General features: G+C 38.4%; 1 non-coding gene across 1 annotated transcript; it reads right to left on the bottom strand.

Moving 5' to 3' along the window:
- Positions 1–3,086: 3,086 nt before the first annotated feature.
- LOC141635859 (small nucleolar RNA R71) lies at positions 3,087–3,193 on the bottom strand. Its single transcript, XR_012540515.1, has one exon. It is a non-coding gene; the product is annotated as a small nucleolar RNA R71 (small nucleolar RNA).
- Between the last annotated feature and the right edge of the window lie 8,896 nt (positions 3,194–12,089).

The following is a 12,089-nucleotide window of genomic DNA, read 5'->3' as shown; positions in this document are numbered from 1 at the left end:
GAATTATACCGATATTTCCTACATAAATAGAGTAGACTGCGTAACTCTTCCTCAGTCACTTCTACTTTATCTTTTTCTACTGCTTCTTCACTTTACTTTTCTCCTACTCTTTTCTACTCGGATTCGGATTTGTATTGGTATTATTTCTCCTTTTTATTCCTTAATTGCAATTATCATTTTGTCTCTACCTTTCTCTCATTGCTTTCATTATTGTTTTATTTGATCCGTCTGTTTTTATTATTATCATGTTTAATTCTCGTTATCTGTATACTATTGTTGATGATTCGATAGTAATGTGTAACTAATTCCCATTGGCTAAGACTAGGGAATCCATGATTATGAAGGGAGAGTGATTGAATTATTAGGTTAATACTTGTATAGTCCTTGTTGTTAATCGCTGCACTTATTTTTATCTGTCTAATTGAGTCGACGCAATTAGGCATTTAAATTATAGTAAACCTTGACCTGGACTGGAAGGTTGGAAAGGGTGAGACTTGTAGCGAACATTAAGGCACCATAGTGAGGGCGGAAGCTAAGCTATTTGTGCTTTAGGGCGAATTGAGACCGGAAGGAGATATTCACTGCCCCTTTGATCATACTTGCATTGACCTGAGACCTAGATTTCTTGACTAAATGATCATGGTGAACCGACTGTTTTAGCTGCTTTTCCTTTGTCTGCTTAATCTTTATTCTTCTGCCTTTTTCTCTTTCTCATTCTCATTAGATTAGAACAACCCAATTATAACCCCCAATTTGGTTACCGTGACGAACTTAGACAAGGTTAACATTTTCCCATCTCCCTGTGGAGATCGACCCGACTTCCCTAGCTATATTAGTTAGAGCCTGTTGGTTATTTTTAATAGGTATACGACTGACCTGTCACCTATGTAGATAATAAAGTTAAACGGGCAATGACGAAAGGATCCTTGCATCCCTGGATTGATCCTAGCGGATTATGAAGGAATAAAAGAAGAAATGTTGTCTGCCAAGGGATCCGAGTGGATCACAGAGGATCCAAGCATCTCCCCACCACCATCCGAGCGTCCCGTGACCTAGACGCTCGTCCTGAAGCAAGAAGATCCGAGCGTCTCCCTTGACAATTCGCTCGGATCGTACCCAGAGACCCCGTGCCTGTTTCAAGTCGCTCGGATCATGGCAACACTAGCAAAACGGAGATGCTCATTTCCTTCGAGAGGAGCATTTACTCAACTTTTCTTAAGGAATTAATAGTCATTTAAGCCCTTAGTAACCCTAATTTATGTACCTAATCTTTAGTATAAATACCCCATTGTACTACCTAGATTATCATGCTCTCTTAATCATCTAGTAATCAAGTTGTAATAAATTACTAATCATTCCTTAATCTTGTAATCAACTCTTAATCTAGTCTTAATACAAATCTCGATACTTAATCTTTCCTTAATTTCTCTATTGTTTATCATTTATTTTGGGTAATTAGAAGATCATTTGGGTTTATTGGGAGATTGACAACCTTTCATCAATCATCAAGTACTTCTATTATTCTTTGCATTATTATTTTGGGATCTCCATAGGTATAATTCTCTTAATCCTTTCTTTAATTATTGTTAATAATTTTCATACATTCATCATGTTTTGCCTTGTTAATGTGATTGACAACCTTGTTAGCATGTTAAACTTGATCATGAGTGAGTAGTTTTCTTAGCTAGGGTTTATAGGTAATTAGGGGAAACCAACATGGGGAATGATTCATGCTTAATCTAATGTGTTCACATAATTTATTTGCTTGCTTGTTGTGATTTCAACTTATGCACATGTTATGTTTGATGAAATGCGAGCCTATAAATCCTTGCATTTTTTTACCCATCACTTATCTTTTCAATAAGGCTTGTAAGACATAAACCAACTCAACCTCATTAGACCATGCATAATGTTGAATGGGAAGGATTAAGTCGACTTGTAGGTGTTGTACAATTTAATCGATTCGGCTCCGGGACCCAAACCTTCTTAGGGATAATAAGATATACACTAACTATATCCCATCACAACAATAATTGCTTGTTTATAATTCGAGAACATGCTTGTATGATCAACTCCCATGTATTCTCCTATGAACCCATGATACCCTAGTGCTTTTAATCAATTGTTTACACCTTCATTTTATCTATCTTGCTTTGTTTTTATTGTTAATTAGTTTTAATTGATCTCCTATTTCAACCCCAAATTGCGACACCCTAAGACAAGACCATTTACAATTGAAAATCCTACATCAATACCCGTCCCTTGGGATCTGATCTTTACTTTCCTCTTTACTAAGAGTAGTTTGTGAAGTTATAAATATTGTTTTGGTTAGGTAACTTTTGACGACGAGTTTAAAATCCTACGAACCAAAAAATGGCGCCGTTGCCGGGGACGGTGTTAACTTGATTTGATTTTCTTTAATTGTTGTTAGTTGTGTCTTTCTTTACCTTGGCGAAGTCAATCTCCTCAAGGTTGTTCTAATTGTTTTCGAGTTGTTTGATATTTTGGATGTCTAGGAGATCACAAGGTAACTTGTTTCCCATTGATCTTGTAATCGAAAGAACTTTGACCAACAATAGAAGACTTGCTAGGAATACTTTGAGAGGTATTGGTGAGATTGTGGACATTCAACCAAATAACATTGAGTTCATCAACCCTTTTGCAAGAGAAGGAGAGGATAACCCAATACAAAACCCACCACAAAATCAACCCACAATGCCTAAATTTTCATCATATTCTGTACCAACCGAGGAGAACCTATAATGGTACTCCTACACCACAACATTTAACCGGTAATTTCATTGCCAAATCCGCATTTATACAATTAGTTGAGAGAAGTCAATTTGGGGGGGATGCCTAGTGAAGATCCTCATTCTCATATGGAGACTTTTTGTGACTATTGTGATGCGATTTCTCAAACCGGAGTTACTCAAGACCAGATTCGATGGATCTTATTTCCTTTTTCTTTGATTGGTACCGCGAAACATTGGTTGAAGAGCCTAGATAAGGCTGCTCTTGGTATTGATTCTTCGAAGAAATTTGCACTTGCTTTCTACAAGAAGTTCTATCCTCCGGAAAAGACTAACATGTTGAGAGCCCAAATCACCGGGTTCAAACAAAGGGATGAGGAATATTTGTATGAAGCATGTGAAAGATTCAAGGACACTTGTTGATCTTGTCCACACCATGGACTTAGCGAGTGGTTCCTTGTACAACAATTTTGGAATGGTCTATATGAAGACTCCCAAAACATTCTCAATATGGGATCAAATGGTATGTTCACCGAAGTTGATGACAATCAAACATGGAATAAAATTGAAGAAATGGCGGTCCATAACTCACAATATAGTAGACCTTGGAAGGCTACTAGAGGAGGAAAGCATGAGGTGGATTCCATTACTCAATTGGGTGCTCAACTTAGTGCTCAGATTGATACCATTAATTGGAAGTTTGAGAAGGCCATGGCTAAACTTGAAGAGGCCTCCAAATCACCCAAGCAACATGTTAATGCTATGGTGGCATCATCATCAATTCCAAGTGGAGTATGTGAGAGTTGTGGAACTTTGGGGCATGACCAAAGTGAATGTAGGGGAACAAGTGAATGCTTTCCAAGCATACAAAAGTGGCACCCATTATTCCAACTATTACAATGAGAATATCAAATTCCACCCCAATCATTCATACAAAATTCAAAATGTTCAAAACCCTCAAGCATAAACAAATGACCAAGGTTTTGATGTTCAAAAAGCGGTCCTCCAAATGCAAAAGAACCAACAAGAGTTTTTCACTCAAATGCAAAAGGATAGCCAAGCAAAAGACATCACCATCACCAACATACTAGCTCACACAAGGATGTTGGAAACCCAAATGTCTCAATTAGCATCTTCTAGTTCTCAAAGACAAAAGGGGCATTTACCACCTCAAGGTAATCTCCCAAGACATGAGTCGGTGAGTGCCATCCATTTGAGGAGTAGTACCAGGTATGAAGGGCCGAAGAGGCCCATTGATGAAGATGTTGTGAATGCTAGTGACAAGGAAAGAGTTGAAAACTCTAAGAAAGAAGAAGAACCCACCACCAATCAAGAAGTTCCAAAGAAGAATAATGAAGATAAGGCTAAGGAGAAAGAGCCTATTGTGATTAGACTTCCATTTCCAAGTCGTCAAGCTAAGCCTAAGTTCGATGAACAACTTGAAAAGTTCATGGAGATTTTGAAGAACTTGGAAGTCTCAATCCCATTCATCGAATTGATTAACCATGTTCCGGCTTATGCGAAATATATGAAAGATATTCTTACAAAGAAGAAATCCATCCGGAAGCTAGAGACTATTGCATTCACTAAGGTGAGTAGTGCCATCCTACAAGGAAGTTCACCTCCAAAACTCAAGGATCCGGGATGTTTCTCTATTCCATGCACTATTGGCGACACTACAATCAACAAAGCTCAATGTGACCTTGGAGCAAGTGTGAGTGTCATGCCATACTCGGTATGCAAAAGGCTAGGAATGGGAGAACTCAAGTGCACTAATATCACACTTCAAATGGCGGATCGGTCAATGAAGACACATTTAGGGGTGTGGGAGGATGTGCCGGTAAGAATTGGCAAGTTCTTCATCCAGGTGGACTTTGTTATTGTTGACATGGAGGAAGACTCCAACATTCCTATCATTTTAGGAAGACCATTCTTACAGACCGAAGGAGCGGTGATTGATTTAAAACATGGAGAGATCACACTTAAAGTGGGAGATGAAACAACCACTTTTAACCTTTACAAGACAGTGAGAGCTCCCCGCTTACATGAGCCATGTTTCATGATTGATCATTATAGCCGAGAAAGTGATAGGAAGAAGTTGGCATCTCAATATAAAGGACAAGCTATGGGCAAAGAATCACCACCCATATGGGAGAAGAAATTGGATAATCTCCAAGATGCTCCATCTAAAGAGTAAGAAAGTTTCAACAAGAATGAGAGCTTGAAAAGCTCACCACCACTCATGACAAGAGAAGAAGAAGGCCTCATTGGCCATAATGACAAGAAGGAAGAGGAGTTGTTCTCATCAACTCATGATACTAAAGGGAAGCAAGCTAATGAAGTATGCGGTTTATGGGATGATGAGTTTGAAGGGTTATTCAATCCTTATATTGGTAATGCTATGACCCAAGACCAAGGCTTTGGTGATCATGTTAACTCAAATTATCACAATGAAGAACAACTTATGCAAAGGTCTATTGAAGATCTTTATAATGACAATTAACAAGCCTTCGACTACTTCTTCAAGGTATTGAGCAACATCAACAACACCTTGGCTATGCCTCCTTGACATCTCATACATGAATGAGAGTTTTGTGGAGTCCTCCCTAAACCACCATTTGTAAATATTATAACCCCTTAACTTGCATTTTACTTATTGCATTTTTGTCAACTTTTGGATTTACTATTTTACTTCGATCAAGATTATCATTTTGAGAGAAAGTGAGGGAGGGACTTATATGTTTCTTGATGTGTAGTGTTTTGATTAGTGTGGGGATAGCAATTGCCTAGGCTATCTAAGCCTTCATAGTGCCCTCACAATGAAGACCAAAGGAACAAAGATGGAATGACTTGGGTTATGAAAGTACCCACGGGTGGAACTGAACACGTGAGGTACAGGAGCAATCCGAGTGTCTCAAGAAGAAGCCGCTCATCCTGGTTGAAAATCCGAGCGTCCGGACTGAAATACGCTCGTCCTGGCAGAGCTGAAAAGGAAAAATTTGCACTGAGTATGAATCCGAGCGTCTCCTCAGAAATCCGCTAGTCTCGACCAAAAGACGCTCGTCTCAGTAAAGATCCGCTCGTCTTGGTTTTATCAGAATTTGGGATTTCACCTGACCTTGAATCTGAGCGTCCTCAAAAGAATCCGCTCGTCTCTAGGCAAAATACGCTCGTCTCCTGCTGAAGACGCTCGTCTCAACAGGGGTTACATTTTATAAAAGTGACTGGGTAACAATCCAAGCGTCCCGTGCTGTAGACGCTCGTCTCCCTCTGCTACAATTCAAAAACACGGGATTAAAACCCCCTTTACCATTTCATTTCCTTCATTCAAAGCATAAACACACATTCAAAACCCTCAATTCCTCCATCTATAAAAATCAATTTTCTCAACCAAATTCACCCAAATCAATTCCAAACTTCCTCAAAACTCAAACAAATCACTCCTTTATCAACAAAAAACCATTCAAACATCCAAATCCTCAAAAATTGAATCGATTTTCTAGGGATAAAGTCAAATTTTGAAAATTCTAAATCGATTTGGGATTTATTGAAGCTTGAGGATACTAGAAGAATTCAAGCAAATCTTTGGTTGTTGATATATACAAGGAGAAGAACAATGGCTAGGACTAAAGGTGGAAGCAATGCACCTACAAAACCAAACCTTTCCAAAAGGCAACAAGCATTCCAAGCTTCAAAGTCTTTGGTGGTTCAACAAGCAAGAATGGAAATTCAAGATACTCCGATTCCTATGGTGGAAGCTACTACTTCTATCCCGGTTATTGAGCAACCAGAAAAATATTCGGAGGTAACTTTCACATCCGATTCTCATAGGAAAAAAATTGTGTCTCTTGCTAAGAAATCGATTTTACCCACCAAGTTTATTTGTCAAGATGCCTTGACCAAATTGGGTGTCCTTGAAAGAACCAAGATTTTCTTTGAGTCTATGGGGTTGCTTAAATTGTTGAATATGCAAGAATTAACCTACCCCTCCCTCACCTTGGAATTTCTAAGTTCATTGAAAGTTACAAAGGTGGAGACTCGAACGAACATTGAATTCCACCTTGAGAATTTGGATAGGAAGATGTCCTTAAATGTGTTTGGCAAAGTTTTCGGTCTTAATAATGACTCGACTTATGTAAAGAAACCTTTAACAAAATATGATCCCGCCCCTTTGTGGAAATCTATTACCGGGAGGAAATTAGAGTCCTTCCATGAATGTCGTGCCCTTTATGTTCATCACCCGGGAATAAGGGTGTGGCACAAGGTTGTGGGAAATACTCTTATTGCTAGGAAGGGGACTAATCACTTCACCGAATTAGATTTCATCTATCTCAAGTAAACCTTGAATGTCGATAAGAAGTTCACCAAGAAATACAATATCCTTCAACTTTTAATTGAAAGGTGGCTTAATATCGATCATGGCAAAGAAGGCGCGGCCTTTATAGTAAATGGGGGATTGGTAACGTGGTTGGCAAAGCACTTCAACCGGAATTTTAACAAAGATGACACTTATAAGCCGGTTAAGGGAGGCCACCTCATTGATCTATCCACTATGGTTCACAGATTCCATTGGGTCAAGAACGACAATCTTGACAACAAATTTGAGTGGCTTACAAAAGATGTCAAGTCCTTCATTCTACTGAACAAAATTTGCCGACTAAATGTCCGAAGCCCGCACTATCTTCTCCCACTCTCCGAGGAAGCCGAGTCCATAATGCAACACCATAGGGAGGCCAATGTCGAGCCCTCCTCCTCTATTGTCACTCCACCCTACCCGTTCACCTACCATGAATTCTGACCCGAAAATGTTACGGTGGGGAATGATTACTTGACTCTTTTGATGCAATAAATGCATAAGCAAGCCCATGAAGACCGAGTCAATGCATATAGAGCTCAATATCCGCCCCTCTTACAACTAGCAAGGCAAGTACTTCGTGACCCATCATGTCCTTTGCCTAGTTGGGCCGATAGGGAAGTTTTCTTTCCTAATGCTCCTAGGGATGCTAGCATGGGTGATGAGGAGGTTATTGTTGATAGTGGTGATGAAGAAGAAGAAGAAGGTGAAGAAGAAGAGGGAAGTGAGGAAGAGGAAGAAAGATCAAGTTATAGTGGTGAAGCCTCTGGGTCTATGGAGGTAGATGATGACAATGATGCTAGTGAGGATGATGATGATGATGATGATGGAGATGGTAGTGATGTCACTATGAGCGACGATTGAGGATTAGACAAGCTTTTGGAGGATACCACTACCCATTGTGAGTTTCCTACCCTCCTTTTAGCTTTGTCTTTATAACATTTTTAATTTATTCTTGATCATGAGTTCGAGTCCTAGAACCACGTAGAGGACTCCCACCTCGGTCCCATTGAGGTGTCTTTTATTGTTCCCACATGAAAAAAATCCAAAATGACAATTTTAGATTCATGCATAGCATTTTTGTGCATGAACTCCCTCACTATCACTTGGTTTGGAGAAGTTCAAGCATATGCATTGCGAGTTCATTTAAATTATGCTCTCCAATCAAACAAAAATTGATGCATCATATAGCATAGCTTAGTTTGCATTCACTTTTGTATATATATATATCATATAGTTTGCATTTAGCTTAGGAGTCATGCATTTTCATATAGCTTGCATAATTTTCTATCGTATTGGCCATTGAGGACAATGCCCATACTAGTGTGGGGATGGGAAATTCTAACATGACTTATAAAACAAAAATGATAAAAATTGAAAACTTTTGAAAAATACAAAAACATGTCCTTTTTATTTCATAAAAACATAAAAACTATAAAAATTTGAAAAATGCAAAAACCCAAAAACATGTTCATTTCTTTTTAGTATAGAATTGTATATAGTGTATATACTTGTTTGTTTGCTTGTTTGTTTATCCTTTTTCATATTGATCGACTACGCCACATCCGAGACATGAGGATATTGAAGACCGCATGGTATGATCTTTCCAATCTCCTTTTTCCTCTTTATGTTAATGACTATGTGGCTTTATTTTGATTGATGCGGTATAAACAATGTGATTATTGGATTGCATTTAGATTATTTGGCATACTAGTTGGTAGAAGCATATGCATTCGGTTGTATAAATGCTAGTTGCATCATGGCATATAGTTGCATTTAGGAAAAAATTTGTGAAAGCATCTATTTGGGAAACTTGACAAGTGTATATAGGCCCTTGTAGATACTTTTTCTTCTTGAGACTTTGCTTGTTAGAATACTTGTAAAACACCCTAATATGTGTCATGCTAGTATCCTTTGACCCATGGATTAAGGCCTAGTCAAGAGTACCTTGTGGTGTGATAACTCTTTGGCTACCGTTTATTCCAAAGTGACCCTCCAAACTATGCAACCATCTTCCATATTCTACCACATTTTATCATCAAAAAGGGATTGGGCACAAAAATTGTTCAAATTTGAGTTCAAGAATTGAAATGAAAGTCAAAAAGTTTGCAATTGCATCAAAAGAAAAGAGGAGTAACAAAAATGAAAACTCCTATGCTTCAAATATAAGCACCCTCACTACAAATGGGGTAGCTTTGAAAATGTTCAAAATAAAATGCAAAAAGTTGAAATTGTCAAGTGTTGAAATGCCGAACATCAAAAGAAATGGCAAAAAAGAAAGTGTTCTCAAATGTGAAATGCCACAAGAAATTGGGGGGAATAACAACAACAAAAGCAATCTCCCACATGAAAATGAAATTCTTTTGATCCCTTTTCCATCGTATCCACTTTTGTGCATGGTAGAGAGGGGACGACCCTTCTTCTTGTCTAGGCAAGAAGGGGAATTCCGCGATCCTCCAGTGTTTTTAACACCATAAGGAGCATACTCTTGACGAAAGCATTTAACGATTGAGGACAAAGGTACCCTAGCTTGACACAACTTGGAGGTGATTTATTGGTATCCTTCTAGGCTTTGTATTTTGAAGAAAACGTATCTATAATGGAATGTGTACCCTTAGATTGCTTCCCTTGTAGATAATTTCCGCCACTTAGATGAGGAAAGTGGCTATTCATTTTTGTAGATGCATCCATTACTTGATTTATGTGCTTTAATGCTTAGATGTATCGCCATTTTGGCAAGCCACACCTTGCCTTGCAAGAAGGCATCCTACCTCATGGTTGTCTTGTTGTGAGTTGTAGGGGCGGAGTGAGACCCGCTAATTGTCTCACATCGGCTATATTAGTAGGTTAGTTTGAATAAGGGTCCTAGTCTTTGTCACCTCTTTATTCAGGACGAGCAAAGGTTCGGTTTGGGGTTGTTTGATGTGACTCATATTTGAGCACATTTAGTCCCCAAATTAGCCTCGTTCCTATGCTTTATAGTGCATAATTGGGTCATTTAATATATTTGGTTTCCCATTTTGCATATTCTTTAAGGGTTTGTTTCCTTGGTAGGAGAGGAGTGCAAACCTTGCATTTACATGGCGAAATGGAGCTAAATTGATCGCATCTAATGACCAAGCATCAAAGGGAAGACGATACTAGAAGTCCTATGTAGATAATAAAGTGAAACGGGCAATGACGAAAGGATCCTTACATTCCCAGATTGATCCTTCTGGATTATGAAGGAAGAAAAGAAGAAATGTTGTCTGCCAAGGGATCCGAGCGGATCACAGAGGATCCGAGCGTCTCCCCACCACCATCCGAGCGTCCTGTGACCAAGACGCTCATCCTGAAGCAAGAAGATCCGAGCGTGTCCCTTGACAATCCGCTCGGATCGTACCCCAGAGAGCCCGTGCCTGTTTTCAAGTCGCTCGGATCATGGCAAGACTAGCAAAATGGAGATGCTCATTCCTTCGAGAGGAGCATTTCCTCAACTTTTCTTAAGGAGTTAATAGTCATTTAAGCCCTTAGTAATCCTAGTTTATGTACCTAATCTTTAGTATAAATACCCCATTGTACTACTTAGATTATCATGCTCTCTTAATCATCTAGTAATTAAGTTGTAATCAATTAGTAATCATTCCTTAATCTTGTAATCAACTTTTAATCTAGTCTAAATACAAATCTTAATACTTAATCTTTCCTTAATTTCTCTATTGTTCATCATTTATTTTGGGTAATTAGAAGATCATTTGGGTTTATTGGGAGATTGACAACCTTTCATCAATCATCAAGTACTTCTATTATTCTTTGCATTATTATTTTGGAATCTCCATAGGTATAATTCTCTTAATCCTTGCTTTAATTATTGTTAATCATTTTCATTCATTCATCATATTTTGCCTTGTTAATGTGATTGACAACCTTGTTCGGTTGTTAAACTTGATCATGAGTGAGTAGTTTCCTTAGCTAGGGTTAATGGGTAATTAGGGGAAACCAATATGGGGAATGATTCATGCTTAATCTAATATGTTCACATAATTTATTTGCTTGCTTGTTGTGTTTTCAACTTATGTACATGTTATGTTTGATGAAATGCGAGCCTATGAATCCTTGCATTTTTTACCCATCACTTATCTTTTCAATAAGGCTTGTAAGACATAAACCAACTCGAGCCTCATTAGACCATGCATAATGTTGAATAGGAAGGATTAAGTCGACTTATAGGTGTTGTACAATCTAATCGATTTGGCTCTGGGACCCAAACCTTCTTAGGGATTGTAAGATATACACTAACTCGTTCCCATCTCAATAATAATTGCTTGTTTATAATTCGAGAACATGTTTGTATGATCAACTCCCATGTATTCCCCTATGAACCCATGATACCCTAGTGCTTTTAATCAATTGTTTACACCTTCATTTTATCTATCTTGCTTTTTTTTATTGTTAATTAGTTTTAATTGATCTCCTATCTCAACCCCAAATTGTGACACCCTAAGACACGACCATTTAAAATTGAAAATCCTACATCAATACCCGTCCCTTGGGATCCGACCTTTACTTGCCTCTTTACTAAGATTAGTTGGTGAAGTTATAAGTATTGTTTTTGTTAGGTAAGTTTTGATGACGAGCTTAAAAACCTACGAACCAGATTTGCAGATCAAAGATAAGAAGGGTGCTGAGAATATAGTAGCTGATCATCTGGCGCGACTGTCACAGCAAGAAGGAGAAGATTCTTTGCCTATTGATGATTCTTTTCCTGATGATTCTTTATTTGCTGTTTTGTCCTCTATTATTTACCAAGATCCTTGGTATGTAGATTTAGCTAATTACGTTGTCAGTGGCACGCTGTCACCTGACCTTTCTCATCAGCAGAAGAAGCGTTTCCTCTATAATGCTAAGCACTACTTCTAGGATGATCCTTGTTTGTTTATGGAGTGTGCAGACGGTCTCTACATACGGTGTATTCTGCAGTGGGAGACCAGAGTGATCTTGGAGGG

The sequence above is a fragment of the Silene latifolia genome, chromosome Y (assembly GCF_048544455.1).
Source record: "Silene latifolia isolate original U9 population chromosome Y, ASM4854445v1, whole genome shotgun sequence".
Lineage (NCBI taxonomy): Eukaryota > Viridiplantae > Streptophyta > Magnoliopsida > Caryophyllales > Caryophyllaceae > Silene > Silene latifolia.
The sequence above is the reverse complement of the archived record's forward strand: the minus strand, read 5'-3'. Positions and strand labels throughout refer to the sequence as shown.